The 19,145-nt window shown below is 43.5% G+C and overlaps 1 protein-coding gene across 3 annotated transcripts in view; it reads right to left on the bottom strand.

The window, feature by feature from the left end:
* Positions 1 to 19,145, bottom strand: part of DAGLA (diacylglycerol lipase alpha) — a 115,291-nt gene that overhangs the window by 78,521 nt on the left and 17,625 nt on the right. Inside the window, exon 1 of one of the 3 annotated variants that reach the window (XM_090032275.1) lies at positions 14,819 to 14,954. The exons of 1 other annotated variant lie outside the window; for it this stretch is intronic. The gene's annotated coding sequence lies outside the window, so the exon portion shown is untranslated. Of the gene's footprint in view, positions 1 to 4,562; positions 5,002 to 14,818; positions 14,955 to 19,145 lie in introns of those variants that run through there. One more of the 3 variants, XM_090032276.1, reaches the window with a different exon arrangement.

Here is a 19,145-nt window from a genome sequence, read left to right as displayed (position 1 = left end):
AAAAGACAGAGTTAAGAGGGGGAATCCCAGCAGCCATACCTATCTTTGGTGCAGAGGTAAAAATACTGCCCCTTCCACCAGATCAGCTGTTCAGGGAAATAAAGAGTTGCCTGTGTTTTCTGTCTTGTAGACATGCATTGCCTTCCACTCCCCACTTCACACAATAGCAGCCATTGAACTATTGAGTCCATAAAACAGCAGCAGGCTGGTTGCCTGCACCTCATTGTCCACTGTGTGATTAACTTGCTATAGATTTCAGCAATGAGAGGAAGTGCTTCAGAGCCCTGAGGAAACTGCATCAAGAATTCTGTCTTCCTGGTCCCTGATCACAGAAAATGCAGCTCCCTTCATTCCCAACCCTTCAATTCCTGGTTTAAAGGAAAGTCCAGCTTTTCACCAGATTCTCTGAAAATTTCCCTTCAGGGAGGACATTCAAATCCCTGCATCTCTTATCAGTCCCAAGGAAATGCCAATGGGATCAGAACTGTTTCCAGCTTCTGAATCTCTTTCACAACAGCAGGGCTTTGGCAGCCATGTTCATGTCATTTCAGGTGCTGGTGCAAAGTGGTAGAAAGATTATTTTCCTGGCTCTTCCACCTCTGATCCCTAAAGAAGAGGAATTTGGAAATGGGACTCAAACGTTCCTGAAGGGATGTTAAGTCATAGATAAAAATCAAACCTACCTTCTCCCCCTACACCCATACATGCTCTGCCTCTCCAAAAATCTAGAGTTTAAACAAAAGCCTTCACTGTGAAATGCAAACTCAAGGAAAATCCTTCTGCAAACAGTCAGCAATCAGGTGTGAGGCAGCTGAGCAAACATGGCCAGGTTCATCCCAAGGCAAACAATACAAAAGCAAACAGACATAGCAATGGTTTTTCTGGGGGCAGGACCTTTTGCTTCTCCAGGATTAACCTGCCAGGTGTTTCAGACAGGGTTCAAATTACACTTTGACTCTTGAGGAGGGTTTGCAAAAAAAAGATTAAAGCAAGTCATTGATTAACAGGACCACCTAAGTGAAGGACTAATCCGATCAGAGCAGGTTATGATTTTTAAATTTTACATGAGGGCTCTCATCTCCTATGTGGGGTGGGGCATCCTCCTGAGCACCCCCTTAATTCTCACCCTGATTCCCAAATCCTGTTCTCTGGCACTACCCTCCTTACTGCAACAGATTCCCACATTTGGATGCAAGGAAGTAAAATCAATGTGGAACCCCCATTTCCAAAGCAGAAGCTCCACCCTAGCAATATCAGAAAGCCTGCGGTGGGAATACAGGGAGCACAAGGGGGTTCCTCACTCTCCCCACGCACTGAAACTATTTCCTCAAACATCAGCATTAAGTGAAACACCTTAGTGAAACTATGGCCATTAGGAAGGACTTATTTCAAACTGGGTACAGAATCATTTTTAAGCATGTTTAATCCTTGTGGTTCATACCAGAGGCTGAAGAGCTGTGGTTTCCCTTGCTTGTCAGAACATGAAGCACTGCATAATCTTACAGTTCAATAATTTGCAAAGCAAATCTATGTAAACTCAATATTAAATGTGATTTTAGTTTAATAAATTGAGCACCTCAGAGTGAAGCCCCATTTTGTTTGCCTTACCCCTGTTATTTTGTGCGTTTGCAGTCAAGAGGATATATGGGCAGCAATAAAAAAAGGCCTAATATTTGCATCTTCAACAAGAAGATGATGTGCAATTTCCAAGACCTTATTACTCATGAATACATTTAAGAAAGAAGTAGGACTACAGCCTTCTGTCTTTTGTCCTATGAAAAACTTAGACATTACATTGCTTTCTGGTCTTTGTTGAGTTTATGAATATAAATTTAGGAAAAAGGAGGGAAGAGAAGAGAAGAGAAACAGGGAGAAACTATTTGTTCCATCAGAACAAAATAGCTGCAGCAGCTTAAGGCACAAAAATTCTGACTTAACTATCACAAGGTTGTTAAAACCATTAAAGGAGTGATAAGTTCATTTCTAGACAGTACTTCAAAGAGGGAAAGCAATGGCAATGGATACTGTGTTGTAGAGATTTCCCCTTCCTGTTAAAATTCTCCTACCTACTAAGGAGATCCAAATATTACACATATAAAGGATCCGAATATTACACAAAGCAGTGTCTAGCTGATTATTTCCACACCTACAGTAATACTGTATTTTGATATGTATCAGCTAATAGCAGAAAAGTGGTCTAGCAGAATTTCCTCCAACTTTCCCCCTGCAAAAATGCACCTGCTCTGGGCTAAGGCCAACAATGTGTGTTTACAATGTGGAAGGTACTGAGAGAGTAATAAGACCCAAAAGGCTAAGGTTCAGAATGGAAATGCCTTCTCAACCTTCCCTCTGAGCTTCCAACATGACTAGTGTAGCCTCGCAGCACAGAATAGCATCTAATCCTCTTCAGCATCTCCTTCTGCCCATTGCTGTGGAAAAGCCTGATGATCATGTACCAAGAATTCAAGTCTTGCAAAGACTCCTTTCACCTCCATGTCTTTGCTGCTAGCAGTCTCCTCTACCAAGTCCTTCCAACAAGCTGCTAGCTGTACTAAATATTTCACTACCCTACAACATGCAGAAATACTTTTTAACCCTCCCTTACACTTGCAGAAAACTCCTCCTCAGTTCATGGGGTCAAAGGCAAACGTATGTGCAGCTAAGTGGTGAAAAGAAGTTTTATTCCAAAAGCAAAAGATAATATGACAGGCTGCATTCCTTCATTGCATACTACTAGCACTTACCTTCTGGGGAAATTGTGACAATATATGCCTTTGGGGGATGGTCAGGGGACTTTTATCAAAAGTAGGCACTGCCTGCCTCAAAGAATAAAGATCTAAGAGGTCACATGTCTTATTGCTCCAAAACAATAAAAAGCTAGGCAGGCTGGAAGCAATCTAAGAGCTCAGTATTCAAGGAATTCATGCAGGCATAAGCCAGCACAGACAAATGCCAATATACCCATATACTCAGCTGTACAAGGAACTGTGTTAGCTTCCCCTGCCTCCTCAGCATGCAGCAGCAGTTACTTGCAGGCACAGAAATGCATATACATGTGTGCAAATACACATATATACCTTCCCATGCAAATATGCATCAAGAACGCCTACAAAAAACTCTCATATTAACATGCTTACCCAAATTAGCATGTCATCAATACACAAACACATATCTACTAAGCCTCCCACGTCTTGAAAGCTATCACTCCCAGGCACATCCCTATACACAGAAATATCTACACACTTACTGAGATACGTGAATATTTACAATTCAAGCCCATGTAGATCTCCCCAGAAAACATGTAAGCTCTGTGACAATACAATAGTACATCCTTGGTTAACAGAACTGCACTTACCCAGATGCCAGCTTGATTCCACTACGCTGTAACTGTTGGTGTTGTGTAACACCGGTAAACTGTTCTCTTTTTAAGCTTTATTTAATAAAGTAATGTATCTCCACTCTTATGTTTGAACAGGAACTTGAACCTGTTGGTATTGCATAACAAACTGTTCTCTTTAAAAATTTACTGTATTTAATATCTGTGCTGTTACATCCTGCATCCTGTGTTAACATGTATCATTCTTCACCAGATGCTACACTTTCACTTGCCCAAACAAATTCAGCTCTCTGAATGGCTTTTCAGCAGGTGTTTTCCAAAAGGGTTTGGATACCCAAGGATGTAGTGGCATAAATTCCCTAGGGGAACACATGTCACAGGCAAATATACCACATTAGCACTTCACTACCACCCGTCCAAAGAGCACACACTTCTTTCCACAGCAATCTTCCTCACCTCCACAGCATGCCTGAATGGTTCTCTCTCATCCCTCCAAGTGGGAAAAGCTAAGCTCTAACCAGGCCTCAGACAGATCAACAAATTATCTTCACCAACAGCAAAGGGCTGGAGGCAGAGGAACAATTAACTAGCTGCACACAGAGGGGAAAGATTTCTGTCTAAAGAAAGGACTTGTTCTTCCAGGCCTGGAACTTTTGGAGACATTCAGGACAATGCTGTACTTGGTGAATGGCCCAGTTTTTCCCATTCAGCTAAATCAGGCTAAGGCTCCTGAGGTCTTCACAATGACTTACTCCTGTAAGAGTCAGGAAAAACATGTTCCTTTTTCCTTATGTCTCTTAAGAGACAGGGGGCATGAAAATGGGTTACAGAAAGTGAAACACTGACCCAGGAATAGGCACAAAATGCAGGGAGAAAGGACTGTGGGAGGGAAAAAAAAGTTTTCATTAGTATATGATGTACTCAATAACACATCTCTGCTCAACAATAACCTTCCCCTGACTCTTATTTCATGTTCCTGAACTCCTGATGAAATCTCACTATAATGATTTAAAAAATACATACGACAATATGTGTGTGCAATGCAGACAAAGGTAATTTGCTCTGCACACAAGATAAAATACCACTTTTTAAAATCTGACAGCTACACAGAATACAAACTAACCAGTTTATGGACATACTAAGAAATGTCAGCCATATCTTAAGCACAGTATCGAAGACAGGGAATGGAGGCTAGCAGGACAAGGAAGATAATAAGGGGACATACCAACTGTGAGGGCAGCAGTGATCACAGATATGCCAAGGGAGAACCCACTATTCTGAAGAGCTGCAATTCATTTCCACATGTTTTGTCTGAGTGGTGGGAAGAGAACTATCTCCAGAGTAACACCATCTTGCAGGAATTCTCAGTGTCCAACTGGATGTCCAAATTGTTCTTTCTTGATTTCTTTACAGAAGGGGCTTTACCAAGTGTTTAGCTGAGTCAACGGGAATCTCTTCATTTCCTTCAAGTAGAGGACTATGGGCATAAGGGAATTTATTTCCCTCTCTTTCACAAAAGGATGGAGGATGAGATCTTTCCAATTTCAAGAGGATGCTCCCATTTACTGTAATATGTTCAAATGCCACGGTGATAACAGTGTAAATAACTGAATATAACAGAACACAGTAATTGAAAAGGTCAGGTTTGACTAAGTGGTGCTGAAGTTGCAGGTTTTTGAGATCTGAGGACAGATCACAGAATCATAAAAAAATAGGGTTGGAAGGGACCTCAGGAGGTCATCTAGCTCATCCCAGCCAAAGCTTTGTCTACCCAGATCTTAAAAACCTCCAAGGATGGAGATTCCACCACCTCTCTGGGTAACCTGTTCCAGTGTTTTACTACCCTGCTAGTGAGAAAGTTTTCCATAATCCCCCACCTAAACTTCCCTTGCTACAACTTGAGTCCATTGCTCCTTATTCTGTCACCTGCCAGCACTGAGAACAGTCTAACTCCATCCTCTTTGGAACCACCCTTCAGTAGTTGAAGGCTGCTATTAAATCCCCCCTTCAGTCTTCTCTTCTCCAGACTAAAAAGCCCAGTTCCCTCAGCCTCTCCTCGTAAGTCATGTGCCCCAGACCCCTCACCATTTTCATTGCCTTCTGCTGAACTCTCTCCAATTTTTCCACATCCTTTCTGTAGTGGGGGGCATAAAACTGAATGCAGTACTCCAGATGTGACCATTGCCAAACAGAGGGGAATAATCACTTCCCTTGATCTACTGGCAACATTCATACTAATGCATCCCAGTATACCATTAGCCTTCTCTGCAACAAGGGCATACGGTTGGCCTATATTACCACCTCTCCAAAGGGGTGCAACTCCCAGTCCTTTTCTGCAGAGCTGCTACTTATCCATTTGGTCCCCAGCCCATAGCAGTGCATGGGATTGTTCCATCTTAAGTGCAGGATTTTGCACTTATCTTTCTTGAACCTCATGAGATTTCTTTTGGTCCAGTCCTCCAATTTGCTTCTCTGCATCCTAGCCCTACCCTCCAGCATATCTACTACTTCCTCCAAGTGGTATTAGAGCAAAGGAGGCATGATGAGATGCATGATGGATGAGCCTATGTCTCCAGCAAGTCTAAAACTAAGATACTTGGAGTCAGATTGGCACCCTCATTTCTGGGCATTTTTTGTTCTAAGGTTTTGTTTTGGGTCAGGCTGCAGATAGGTGATATTAAAAAAAATCCATCTGCCATTGTGCCAAACCTACTTAATTTTCCTTCACTATGCTTAGTTAATCTAATTCTTTTCATCTTGGAGTTTTCTATAATATTCATCCCCATACCATTTAAATGCTAGCTTTTGAGGCTGTGAAGGAATGGGGGAGGAACACATAACAGCATTAGACTGTGCATACAAAATGAGAAACACCAAAGTGCTAGAGTTGCTTAGTTTAGAAGATAAATCCCTCCAGCCAGGATGTGATGAATGAAGTTTTTCTATGATTCTAAGTGTCAACATAAGATCCTGCTTTAAGAAAAAAAACAGAGGTTGCATGGGAACTGAATGCCTTCAAATATTTTTATCCTCTCATGTAGGTCTCAGAGGTTGTGGCTTCTGTTCTTCAAATGTGGTTGCTCTGCAGCAGGGAGAGGAATGCAGGGTTCATTCCAGCCTCCTCTTCCTCCTCTTTACAGTTTTCACTCTCAACTGCTCTCTGTAATGGGGAGGATCTTGTGGTTTGAAGATTTTAATTTCCCCCATGCCTCTACCCACACACACATACCCCTCTGCAATTCTCAGATGACTGTACAGTGGAGAGGAGGAACAGGAAAGACAGCCTCTGTGGAAGAATAAGATGGAAAAGCTTTGAAACACCTCAGTTTAGCTCTATTCTTAGCCTTCTTCCACCTGGGCCATCTCTGCTGCTGAGATGGGGGGAGGAGCCCTATCCTCAAGCAGATCTCTAAGCAATCACTTGCTAAACAATCTGGAAATAATCCATCTTGATGAAGCCAACTTTTCAAATGCGGGGAAAATTTAAAGGGGCCAGCCCAGAAATTAATGCTGAATCAATATTACATAAAAAGGGAAGTCACTGACAGTGCTAGGCTGAATTTTGCTAAGGATGCCCCATAAGGGCTCTTTTGAGGTATGTTGACAAGGCCAACAAGGGGGTATTAGACTGAAAGACACAAAATGGCAGGGTTAGATAAACTTTCTTTTAGGAGAGCCAGAACTGGTTTTGTGCACTTTACACATCTCAGAACCATCTGGCTTCATTTTTTGTATCATAGAAGTTAGCGTAATTCATTTGCAGGCGACTGAGAAACTCAGCCCCCAGTTTTGCCAGGTTTTTTGATGACTGTGCAGAAAAAGCCAAGAATGACAAAGTTAAGACTGTGCTCCAGCCACTGTTAGAACCATCCCTGTGGTATATATAGCAACAGCAAACACAACGCACAAAGCCATGATGACAAGAGATACCAATGTATTATAGTCAGCTTGACCCTTCCTTCCAAAAGATACAGAACATATGAAGGTACACTGCCCCTCCTCCAGCAGGCATTGACAAGCACAGGAACCCAAACCTGTTTCTAAGCTCAGCTTAACCTTCTAAATAAAAACTAAAAGTGTGCTTCCATGATATTGTGCCTACTTTTACTATCCTTTCTATATCCAGACTATTACTATGGTATATCAACTCTATTAGTTTCTCCCATCATTATCTCTCTGTTCAACTCCAAACACTTTACTTGCCCTACCTGTACTTCCTCTATTCCACCAGAAAGCAAGACCTCACTTGGGGGTTCATCTGGGATTTGAACCCAAGACTACTCAGATTCAGTTTAAGAATCATACACCTAAACCAGGGATTTTCGAGCAGAGTGCCATGTTAGCACTGTTAGGTGTGCAAACATGATTCACAGGACAAGCCCACAGATTTTAAATAGGAATCCATGGTGCTAAAAATATTCTGACCTGTTGTGGTCTTTCTGAATTCTTTGCTACAGAAAACTGCTCTATAATTTCTCCACAATCAAAGAGCAGCTGAAAACTAAGAGCTGGCATTTTCCAAGGGGTACCTGGAGCTTACCAAGGTTGAGAACCACTGCCGTAGACCACTGAGCCCGACAGAGGGAAGATAGAGAAGGCACTTTCATACAGACCAAATAATACTCCTGTTTATTTAAAGTAGGCTCACATCACACTCACAAGTTAGCTATCTGCTCTCAGTAATCAAGAGGACTGGTTAAAAGCCACCTCACCATGTCTTCAAAGGAGGAAAAGTCTTTCTTATTCATCAAGTATTCATTTCAATGAGTCTTTCATACCATGAATCTCATATTTCAATTTGAGCTGTAAGAACAAGCCACTGAACCATAGGACAGAATTGCTGCTTATTCCTTCCAAGCAGTTTTCCCTGCCTTAAGTGTTGCAATTATTGAAATGCATCAAACATGCTCTCTCACAAGCAGGGAGGGGGGGCATAAACACTTATGAAAATAATCCTCATAGCAATGCTGATGTACTGACACAGTGTGCTAGAGGAGAACTTGCACAAGTAGATATCAGGAGGAGCAGCCCTCCTGCTTCTGGAAGCATTCACAGCTAGTACACTTATGAAGGTACAAGGCATCTTCAGTCCAGCAGAGCGTCTGAGAGAATGGCAGTGTATACAGCATTGGGTCCTGACAACAGGGTCTGGGAGAAGAGAAAACATCTATATTGGAACAGTACTGAGCTCTAAGTAGCACAAAACCCTTCATGGAACATGCACTCAAGGTCCCCACAGTAACCTTAACAATACCTGCACAGGCACTGCAAGAAGGTCTTTCATTACTCAGTTAAGGAACACTGCACATGTATGTGCAGTAAAAGATAACTATAAATAGGGTTACAGAAACAGGAACAGACTAAAGAAGAAAGTGTCTTATTAACATCCTATCAAAGTAGTATAGAAACCTGTACCCTTTTTCTTTACTGCTGTTTGCTGAATAGTTACCTAGTATTAGGTGATCATGAAAGTAAATAAGCAAGAGATATGAATGAGGCCTACTACCTAATTTCTTAAATACTAGTGCATGTTTGGCTCCACACAACACTCATTCTCTTCCTGCTCCCAGGAAGAAATTCCTAGTATGGCCAAAGAGAGAAGAGAAAAATCCACCTGCAAATTTAAGTGAATCATCACAGCAAAAGCTTAGAAGAAGCAACAAAAATCAGGCTGACTGTTGAATTAAGACACCAGCAGCACTACAATCTATTAAGTCAGAGAACCAACACCTGCAGTACCATAGACATCTGTGGCCAATTTAAGGGGGGCCAAGGCCACATCTCCCCATCAAAGCCCTCAGGAACTCCAGCAAAGATGTAGGAAAAGCATTCCCACCATACTGCTACAACAGACCCACAGTGAGCTGCAAAGGTGGGTGCACAGGAAGAAAAGGAGTGCCTTAATCACAGTCACCTAACTTCTAATCCTTGCTGCAGAGATGCTGGCAAGACTTAGCTCACCATGCTTTTTTTTTTTTCCTTTTGCTGAAAGGGGAGCAAGGAAGCAAAATAGAAACTTGACAACCTTTTTTGAATCCTGACAGCCTTACAAAGACATTCACCAAGGTAGCAGGGAAGGGAGAATAAGCCAAAACTCCTCTTTGAGGGAAAGAAGGAAAGGGGTGGAAAGAAATAAGCCACTGAAAACAGAATTTTGAAAAAGAAGTGCCATCTCAGCCCAAACTCTCTCTTTGCAGGAACACCTCCAGGAAATGATAATGATAAATGCTATGTTCACAACCTTAGCAGTGTCCTGGTATATGCTTTTTCATTGTAGTGGTCTACATAACCATATGCTGTTTCTCCAGTACAATACTATATAATTATCCACATGTACTAGAACAGTGGTTACCAACCAGTAGATCTTGATCCACCAGTAAATCTCTGAGCCTCTTGGTGCCTATCTGAGGGCTAGGATGGGAAGTTGAGTGCCTGTTGTTTGCACCTCAACCCAGCAGGTCAGTCTGTAGAGAAGAGGTGGGGGCTAGATCAAGGCCTCATGGTAAAGGACAGTGCCACAGAGGCAGGAACAGGGGTAAGTTGAGTGGCCCCCTGGCTGGGGGGGTGCACCCCCAAATAATGTTTTCTCCCTCTGCCTTGATCAGCCCCCTTCCCCACTTCCCACCCCACAGACTTAACTGCTAGGTGGTGGGGGCAGCACAGGGTAGGTCTTGGGTTGCTTTTAAATGCCAAATGTGATCTCCTACTTTGAAGGTTGGAGAGCACTGTACTAGAGTTAGTTTATTTAAAGTTTTTCATGCTTGCGTTATTTGAATTGTCATTACAACCCAGTTCAATTTTTGCCCCTTGAGGCAAAACTTTGGATTAAGCCAGTGGTTTTCAAACTTCATAAAGTCATGGCATCCATTCATATGACTTCTGCTGCAGAAACCGCACTCTTGGCTTCACAGGCCATGTGAGATGACATGGATCCAAGCAACCTGGCCTAGCAATGGCAGCACACTGCCATTATCCTTTGGCTTTCTGCAAAACCCCTGACCTATCGCAGAACTCCAAAGTCTGGCAAAACACAGTCTACAGACCAATGGCCTTAAGCAACAGATACCTACAGGTGTACTCCTAACTATACTAAGATTATGGAGAAACAAGCTCAGGATAAAGAAGACTGCTGCTATTTGACTCTTTTCTTGCATGATCATGTGCATAAGTTCACTGATAATAATTATTAAGAGGGCTGAGTATCCTGCACTACAGGTTCCTACATATCCCTACTATTGCTTGTAATACAATGAGGAAAAAATGCCATCACTTCAATCTGAGAAACAGAGACCCTATAATTACTGACTGTACAAGCACAGTACAGGGGGCACAATGGGGCAGGCTTCAATTTGCAACAGAACACTTGTAGACCCTTCACCTCAGAGAGTGCTATTTCCCTGCCCTAAGACTCACTTTTAACCGCCAGCTATTCTCAAGCATTTCAAGAAAGCAAGCAATTTTTTATAATGGGTAGTTATTTTTTACTTTCCACTTACCCCAAATCAGCAGAACCATTCTTGGTCAAAGTTTCTTAAGCAAAAGGAAACAAAGGATGAGCTATAGTTGAGCAGAGAGCATGCCTCGTAAGTTTTTACCCACGGAGAACAATTTCCGAAAGATATTAGCAACTGTAAAATTGGGTGGTAGAGATAAAAGCAAAGGCATGCAGTTAACTCTGGCCATGGTGGCCACACCCACTATCACAAAGGAGAGTCCACATAAAAGTATTCTGGCAGGAGTACATTAAAAATGGAAGGGCCTGGTGTGGATAGCACAGCAAGAAAAATGTATCTAGCTAATTCAATTTCAAATAGGAAGACTAGACTTGCTTAGGAAGAATTTATGCCAACAAGAAATGACATTCAAAAATTATCCACAGATCTAGAAGAAAATCCATGTTTCCTGCTTGTCATATTCTTGTCAGTGTAGATTCTGAGGCACAAGCCTTTCACCGATTCCTTCCCCCCCTTTAAGTTTTTCATCCCATAACTGACAAGTCCCTTAGCTTTGAAAGCAGATAAGAACAATTCCACCCTTTCAAGCATCCCAGCTGCTGTCTCTTTAAAAGAAACTTCCTAGAACTCCTGTACTCCTCCAACCAACTCAGGATGTACTTGTTCAAGATCATTACCAGAAACACTGAGCCCATTAGCTCTAATGAACTGCTACTTAAGTGGCAAGCTGAAAAGCTAAATGAGCTGATTTCCCAGAGAAAAAGAAAGGTGCAGTCAGACTTCCCAACAGGAAGGGTACCCATTCTAAAGGAAGTGTGGAATCTCCCTGCATGAGAAAAGCATCTATATAAAAGACTACTTAATTCTAAACCACAGCAGAATCACTCACTACTTCAACATAAAAAAGATCATGTAATCAAATGTGGCCCTGCAAGTGTACAACACAAAATAGCATTTTTAAACCTGTTTTATTTTGCGTGAGCTGTGTCTGAGGAGAGGGCTGAGAAGCATGGGTTATCAGAAACCAAGAAAATTATCAGAATTTTCTTTATAATTAATATAACATTTTTGCTCCAGCTCAAAAACAGCAGAATTGTTCTTCTTCTGCATTCCTTCCCAGAAGAATTTACTTCTAAACCAAGACCATCATGAAAAATTTCAGCTGACATATTTTATGATGTTAAAAGGCCACTAATTATTGACATTCTTGCCTTCTCAGGATCAACACTGGTATCACAAAATTCAGACACTACTGAAAACTTAGAGGGATTCAAGGAAATCTGTTATTATCTTATTCACATCCCACGGGGAATCACAGGCAGCTGTAAAGATATGAACACAAGCAGCTATAGGCCAAGAATCATACACGTAAATTGGACTTGTCACAAAGAGCAGCGGGGAGTTAAGAGTTTGCATCTTCAGCTTTCAGTGGGAGATGTATACAACCTCAGTGAACACTCCAGATGTTGTCAAACACCCCTTTGTTGCCATCTAAATGCACAAGTGCACAGATAAATAAGACTATGACATGAATATTCATACAAGCATTGACAAGGAATTGACTGCAATAAACCAAGTATCTAAGTAGGTCAATCTTTCTGAGTAGTTTCAAGGGGGGGGGAGGGTTATACCTGTGCCCACTTTTATCCATTTTTGATGCAATAACAGATGCATCTTGATCAGCCCTGCCTCTTATCTCCTAGTTATACACTTTTCTCAGCTTTTCCAATTTAAATTCTTATTTCCGATCATTTCAGCAAGGACTTCTCTTCAAGCTCTTACATATTCTACTCTCCCTGGATGAGAAAATTGCTCATGTCATACTGGTTGCACAACTGATCCCTTACAGAAATCCACTGTGCCCCTAAATTTCTAGTTCTAGTTTATGAGCAATGTTTCTATATTGATAAGAGCCTGCTCAAGTTGTGTGCATTCTGGTGTACTTTGGGTTGCTGCTAAGTGGAAACTTTTGTGTGGGGCACCAGAGTAATCCAGTTGTTATGACTTAATTGGTTCTTTCAAGCTGACAACCCTCTGGTGTTAGCGCAGTGTCATGAGTGGTACTTGAATTTTGATGGAGTAGCTTACTCCTTTGCTTCTAGAAATCAGTACCGTTGAGGCCTAGTAGAGATGCTCTATAGAAATAGGGCATGTACTGTCAAATTGTTGCTTTAAGTTTTTTCATACTTTGACACAAAGTAAGTATATGTTGTAATGATGCCAAAATATGGACCATTCATTTTTATTTTTTTTAATGCAGTTTAAAGAGGAGCTCTTATCCTAATTAGTTGTCTTCTGAGGCTTTTGGCACCTGAGTTCAGGGGCCCCCATGGTATTTACTCAGCTCTGCAGGAATGGGGCAAACTTCTCTAGGGGTTTCTCCACTGTTTGGTGCACTCTGCTGTTATAAATATACTACCACTCCTTTATGATGCATGAGAGTACCTAATAGTTTTAGCATTCAATGCAATTTTTGTGGGATAGAAAACCACCAATTAATAACATACCCCAAGAATAAGCTTTCCATTTTGAAAACCTTCCAGCATTGCCCAAGGGATGATCCCCTGCTCTCATTCACACAACAGCTAGCCTCCACAGAAGTGCAGCCACCTTCCCATCACATACTCTCCAGAAAAAGCCAATATCAGAAAACCAAGAGATTAAGTCTTTATCTTTACAAAAGCTGCATGCAGGGGAGCTGGAAGCCACATCCTGCCATTTCATTATCTCCAAGCCACGAGGATTTCAAAACACTTACTGCTTGACCCTGACCACATAAACCCTTACATTTCTCCCTGCCACCTAGAGGAAGTGCTACGCACCTTTCCTGACATGCCAGAAAGCATCAGATGAACTAAATCTGGCTTCACAAACACTTGTGCTATATATATGTATGTGGGTGTGTGTATACACACACACACACATATACATCTCTGATTTAGTTAATCCATAAAAGTGTGCCTCCACGTTGCCTTCTGCCTAACTTCAGACTACCACAGCTACCCAACTCTCAATACCAGCCAGTTACAGGCAGTGGCCTCTCAGTGGGATGTAGTTCACCATGTTAGTCTTAAGTCAAGTAGAAGCAGGGTAGATTTGTACCTTATAGACTAACGACAGCAGAGCAGGACAGACAGACAGATATAGCACAAGTTTTTATGAGCTGTAGCTCATTTCATCAGATGCTGTGCTGAAGTGAGCTACAGGTCCCAAAAGCTTGTGCCACACACATACACACGTGTGTATATATGTCTGTGTGCATATACACACATATAGGCATATATAGGCATTTGTATATATGTGTATATACACACACATCTCTAATATATATTATAGCTACATATATGTGTATATATATACATGTACATCTCATATATAGTAGTTATACACACATATATCTCCAATATGTATATATATACACACATATATGTATATATACAGATGCATATAAATAGATATTACAGCTATATATGTGTATGTATATATATTAGAACTATAATGTGTGTATATACATACACACATTATATATATGTGTGTGCTTATGTATATATATTGTAGCTACATATGTGTGTGTACATGTGTATATACATGTGTACACACACATAACTATAATATATATTAAAGCTATATGCATACCCACATATATTGTAACTATGTATGTATATATGTATCTAAATGCACATTATAGCAATATACATGTGTGCATATGTAGATGTAGCTACACACACACACACAGAGGTGCACTGTATCTGCACACACACACACACATCTGACGCACACATGATAGATACGTGCACATACACCGCCACCCCCGTAAACCTCCGGAGCTCGCACACGCACACACCAGCCATGTGTGCAGTGCATCACACCTACACGTACATGATGCCTGTGTGTGCCCGTGCCCGTGGCCCCACACACGCCGCCAGCCGTGGCAGCATCTGCCCCAGGGACCCTGCTCCTCACAAACCCACGCCCCGGCCAGTCCCTGGGCGCGGCGCGCGCTGCTCCGGGGGGCCCCGGCGCTCACCTCCTCGCGACCCCCGCCGCCGCCTCCGCCCCCGCCCCCGCCGCCGTCGCCGCCGCAGGGCCAGGACAGGGGCCGCCGCCGCCAGCGCCATCCCGGGGCTGCCAGCCCCCGGCTCCGCCGCCTCCGCCCGCGCCGGGGCCGCCCACTGCGTCAGCTCCGTAGGCCCAGCTACGCGCCCAGCGGTCACCATGGCGACGGGGCGGCGGAGGGGGGCGCAGCGCCACCTGCTGGGCAGCTCCGCCAGCTGCGCCGTGGGGGGCTGGCCTGAGGGACCCGGCCCCGGCCCCGCCCCGGGCACTGGGAGAGGGGGCGTGGGGCCAGGCCCTGCGTGTCCCTTTCCCCTCCTTTTTGTGGGGTGGGGCAGGGATTTTTCGTTTTCCAGGGCAAATTAGTCAAGCAGTTCCCGTGGCAGAGGCGATACTTCTCCTTTTGCCTCTACTAACACGGCTACAACCATATATCGGTGCCAAATCCTTTCGACTGAGCAACACGCAATCGTTCAAGCACCCTATGTGGCACTGCAAGCAGCGAGGATCCTGCACCCCAGACTTTTCATCCTTGGACTTCAGATGCTCCCAAATCCATCGGCAGGCATCCTGCAGATGCCCCCAAGTCTCCCATAGGTCACAGGAGTAAGCTGGAGAGGAGTCCCCCATTTCCATAAAGCAGGCATGTAGCCAAGATCCTCCTGCTGGAAGTTGGCCAGTGGGAAGCTAACGATAAGACTCTCATAGGGCATCCTGTCCCGCACTGGACAGGGATGAACCTCTACACAGTGCCATTCAAATCTACCCTGGACCTGAGAGTTATCATAGTTACCTGCAAGCCCCACAGCCCACTAGTGCCTCAGGGCTCCTCCAACCCAGTGCCCAAGGGAAGTGGGCAGGCCATGGTGGATGGCTCCATAGCTAGAACAGTAGCTGCCCTGCCCTCCAGACCAAACAAAAAAAGGGTGGGGTGCGGGTGGGGAGGGAAGGCTTAAAAAAAATTGCATGAGCCTTAGTCTGTGATCTTCAGCCAGGTTCCTCATCCTCCCCTGGGAATGCCCTGAAATCCTTCCAAAGGCGCTGCAGGGTACCACAGTGGTATTAGTCATGCCAGTGTGGTTCAACAATTAGCCCAGAGATTTCAAATAGGGATCCATAGTGTTCAGGTCTGTTGTGGGCTTTCTGAGATCACTGCAACAGAAGACTTGCTCTAGTATTTTTCTGTAGTAAAAAAAGAACAACCCATGAATGAAAACTGAGAGCTGGCATTTTCTCCAAGCCTATCCAGGGGTGCCTTAAGCCTCAAAAGGTTGAGGACCACTCGCCTAGGTGGCCCAGCAATCAGGCATGGTTGAAAGCCCGCTGTAGCCAGGGGTACACAAGGGAGTTATTTAGTCAATATCACATCCAACTAGCTGAGTGCAGGCTGCCTTCAGCCCAAACCTTGAGCCTGAGCTCATATTTTATCAAGAGCTGCAGGAAAAATGTCCTAAATCTCTCCAGCACCACAGGCCTCCAGTACCCCACAATCCCTTTGAGTGTTTGGATATTTTTATAGTCACAAGTGACCTCTCTGTTAGCAAAGGTAGCTTTTCTGGCATGTTTTAGTTTTTCAAAATACTGAATTAGACATTAAATAATCCTTCCCAGAGAAGGAAGTGAGCTCAAATTAAGCTCATTTGAAAGAACGAGGAAAGGAAGCTAAAAAAAGTGAAGTGACCTCCTTCAGGCACTGCACTGAGAACATTTCAGGGACCCAAATGAAAAGATGCATTTTTGCCCCAGCTTCCACTTTCCCTGCAGAAGCAGAAGTGCTGATGATCTCAGACAAAAGCCTGTTTGCAAAGAGCTGGGCTGAAAATAGTTTTTCCATCCCGGGAAAAATTTCCTTTTCCACATTAGGATGAAACTCAGATATTTCAAAGTTATTGTTATTTTTTTTTGGGGGGGGGGGGGGGAACCAAGAACATACAGAATACTCACCAACCCACTGGCTGGTGCAGTGCAGGTCAAACTTTTTGGCAGGCATGCCTCAAATTAGCCCTGCACCCTTCCTGTTACTCCACTTCCATAGTTCTATATGCTGCTCTACTTTCTGCTCCTGGTCCTGGGCCCACTGTCTGATCTACTGCTCTGCTTTCTTGCCTGTGCTCCCTGCCTGATCTGCTGCTCTATCTGCCATTCACTGTAGACAGAAGCTGCCTGTGCCACAGGTTGGCCACCCCTTGGCTAGGGCACTCACCTAGCTTCCAGGTCCTGTTTCAGTGAATTTCTAAATATGCGTAGCCCTTCTACCAGATAATGCTACCAGCAAAAAAAAAGAAAGGCTGTGTTCAGTTATCTATAGAGTCCTTCTGAAAATGAGCACTGTCTAGAACCACCATCCCACAGCCAGAAGGCTGGAAACAAAAAATAATTTAGAAGGGCTTCAACAAAAAGAATTTTAAGTGCAGGCAGGGTACAGAAAAAAAATGGGAAGCTGGTAATTAACAAATCATCATCTATTAGGCAAGACTGCCACTCAAATGTTATCTTGGCCATCATCTTAATCTCAGTCTTCCTCACAGTTGTTGGTGGCTAATGAGGCAATGAATCTGAGCATTAGCCACTTCCCTCCTTCCTTCCTGTACCGCACCCCTCCCACAGCTCTTTTTCATGGGTCTGGAGAATCTAAATTTCAGATCAGTCTCTCCTTCTTCTGAGCTTGTCCAGGGACTCCACTACTTGTCCCAGGTGATAGGAGCACAGGTCTAAACATGCATTGTGAAGTCCTTACCAGAGTATCTCAGGTAGTTGCTATTTTCTGCAGCTTTAGTTCAAGCAATATGTTGAGGTTGTCTCACAACTGCCTGATCTCTCCCCATCACTTCAGACCTCCTCAGCTCTATGCTGACTCTTAGACAGACACACACACACACCCACCCACCCACCCCAGCCTCTATCTCCCTTAAGGTATCCCTTACCACTAGAAAGGCACTCACACTAAATGTAAGAGCTCTCCATCCCTGTCTGCTGCCTTCTCCCTTTAATTCAGAGTCTACTACCCAACCTTGCCATGATGCTGTTTGTTGACCTGGGCTCCAAAAGTCCCCCTAGGCATGCCTGGGGTTGACCTGGTGCCTGGACTTGCTGCCCCCCGGTGCTTCACTCCCAAACAACCACCGGGAGTGCGGACGCAGGACCCACACAACCGCCAGGGGCTTAGGCCTCCATCAAGAGACCCTTCACTCCTCATACACTTCATGCAGTTCTTCTACCCTGTCAACACCCAACCAGGATAATAGTGGCATTAAGCCCAAACTCAATATTTAACTGTGTTTAACCCAAATGTCCCAAATGGTAGCATAACTGAAATGCAAATAAGCTCTGGCTCATTCAGTCTTTTCCCCTTGCTCACAAACAAATGGTAAAAGAGAGCAATCTTAAACTACTCTTTGTAGCAATCTGTGGTTCCTGCAGGTTGGGACACAAGTTGTAGTGTGGATGATTTTGAGGGTGATGCCAGGAAGCTCCATGTGTTTTGAGGATTTTGTAATACCTCCAAGCATACACTCATGGCTGCAAGTAGCAGCACAGAGCACACAGCACTTCTAACAAAGATTCAAGTTCTTGCAGTCCAAATAGAGTCCTTTTCTTATTGTAGCATTCTGTACATGAAACTTGCTTCTCTTCACTTACTAACAGAGGTCAATGGAAAACAAAACTGGACTAACTCCAGCCTATTTCTGAATAGCTCATAGTCTGGTGGTTAGGGGACTTGAATGGGAGATAGCAAATGGAGGTTCCATTCCCTAACCTGAATCAGCACACCAGAGACTTGAATGTGATTCTTCCCCATCCCAGGGGAGTGCCACAACCTCTGGACTACTGGCTACTCTGGTGTCTCTCATTTGTACCAGTAAATACATCCTGAACCAGCAATATCTCCCCCAGTAGACATTTTTTCAAAAATAGCATGTTCCAAGCATCAAACTTGACAATTTTTTCTAGGGGAAAAAAAGAACATTTTCCTGAAAAGTTCCTAAGTAGCTGTACTTTGTACCAAATTTCCATCCTTCACAGCCTCTGATAAATATATGTTCCAAGCCTGTGTGTGAGAGTTCCTGTTCATGCCAGGTCTTTTAATCCAGAAGTCTAGGAATGTTGTACTGAACCTAAACCACCCCCCCTTCTTTTGATATGAACAGGGTAGGGGGCTAACAAACAAATAATCTAATCCATTTAGAGGACTTCAATATATCCTCTGGTGTCTATTATATTAGGGGTGGTTGACTATATCCAAACATTCAATATATGCAAAGAATATGTTGCATAATTTGCATTTGTAATCAATTCTGTGG

The sequence above is a fragment of the Crocodylus siamensis genome, chromosome 2 (assembly GCF_052110815.1).
Source record: "Crocodylus siamensis isolate JL-2025a chromosome 2, ASM5211081v1, whole genome shotgun sequence".
Lineage (NCBI taxonomy): Eukaryota > Metazoa > Chordata > Crocodylia > Crocodylidae > Crocodylus > Crocodylus siamensis.
Note: the sequence above shows the minus strand (reverse complement) of the source record. Positions and strands in the feature narration are given on the sequence as shown.